The sequence below is a fragment of the Arachis ipaensis genome, chromosome B05, assembly GCF_000816755.2.
Source record: "Arachis ipaensis cultivar K30076 chromosome B05, Araip1.1, whole genome shotgun sequence".
Taxonomy (NCBI): domain Eukaryota; kingdom Viridiplantae; phylum Streptophyta; class Magnoliopsida; order Fabales; family Fabaceae; genus Arachis; species Arachis ipaensis.
In genome coordinates this window covers 10405010-10406794 of record NC_029789.2, presented here as the reverse complement: position 1 = coordinate 10406794, position 1785 = coordinate 10405010, and positions in this window count along the sequence as shown.

The window sequence follows — 1785 nt, the reverse complement described above, 5'->3', positions numbered from 1 at the left end:
TTAAATTTTGATATATTCAAAATAATTGAATAAAAAAATTATATAATTTCTTATCTTACATTTAGCACTAACATTATAATAATTTCATCAATAACATATAACGATACAAAAATTTTGAACTTAGAGCACGGGATAATGAATTAATGATATTTGATTTAAACAGTTATCCGATACGTGATAGTTATTTTGGTGTATAATAATAACAATAAATCAAATACTATGGAATTGTTATGGAAGAACTAATATTTGAGAGTGATGAATTAAAATAAGAAGCGTCAAATATGTTAGCCTTTACAATACACCTAAAAAAAGAAAAAAAAAACATACATTTAAAATAATTATTACAGTTTTGTATAATGAAAAAGAAGTTTTGATTTTGTTTATGATGACGGGATATATATAACAACATTTAATTTACTCCTTCATAGTGAGGAATGAGTTACACTAAGATTTAAAATATCATTAAATATACTTAATGATTCTATTATTCAATATCTAATCCAATTTTTTTCGAGCAACGCTGTTAATGATAACTAAAGTTATAATTGGAGAAGATCAGGACAGAGCTTAGTTAAGACAAAGGGCATGGTTTCCAAATTTTTGTTAAAAAGATTAGTAATATTTTTTTAGAAAATAAAAAATAATTTAATTGGCTCAAATATTTTATTATGACTTAAAATACTAAAATTTAATATTCATCTCTTATTTTTATTGCACAATAATTTTTAGTTTAAAACATTTAAATCTTGTTGGATTTGAACTGAACTAAGTGTACTCTATTCAATAAGTAACACTCCCTCTACCTTTGAGTTTAAATATAAAAAATTAAGTATTTTTTATTTATGTAATTTAATATTATTTTATATTTTACTATTTATTTAATTTAATTTTTTATATGATAAAAAATATTAGAATATTCAATAAGTATTAATATTATTGTATTTGTATAAATTGATACAAAAATTCAATAAATATTATAAATTTTAATATTTGTCCTTCTAATTTCTTTTTTACATATTTTATAGGATATATATTCAAATTTTTATATAAAATAATCATAAAAAATCAAAGAATTGATGCATTTTTAAGAGGAAGGCTAATATATTCAAGAAGGAAAACATATAACTTTTACAATATCAACACTTGTAGATAGTTCTTCTACTTTAATGAATCACGAAAAAAGTGAGATACAACTTTCAAAAATTCAAAGTGTTGCATCTGATGAGTTTGACCTTAATTCTTTAGAACGAGATCCTGAAAAACAGCTTTAAATTTGGCAATATCACCCAAATCAAAGAGATGAGGTTAGACGAGTTTATCTTAAATTGGGTCTATATCAAAAGCATCTTAACAATGATCTTCTAGCCCCCCAAAATTTTGTTTCAAGCTCCGCTACTGAGAAGATGCTCCTATAATTAGTAGGTATTGTTACGAAACACACGTAATAAAATATTTCAGCGATATCATAATATTTTTATGTTATATAACAAATATTTTTATTTTGGAAAAAAAAAGTGATTGAACTTAACCAAGATTTTAAATTTATGAAACATGCACACTGACACGAAACATGTGAATATACGAATTTTAATTTTTTTTATGACATTGAGATTCAATATATTTTAATTTGAATGTACTATCAACCTGAACAAAATTTATAAGTACATCTAATCACAAAATGTTATTTTAACAAAAATAACTAATTTTTATATTTATTACATGAATAGTCAACAAAAAAGGGATGTAATTAAATAATTGTGTAAAATATTTTACACTGTTAGTAAA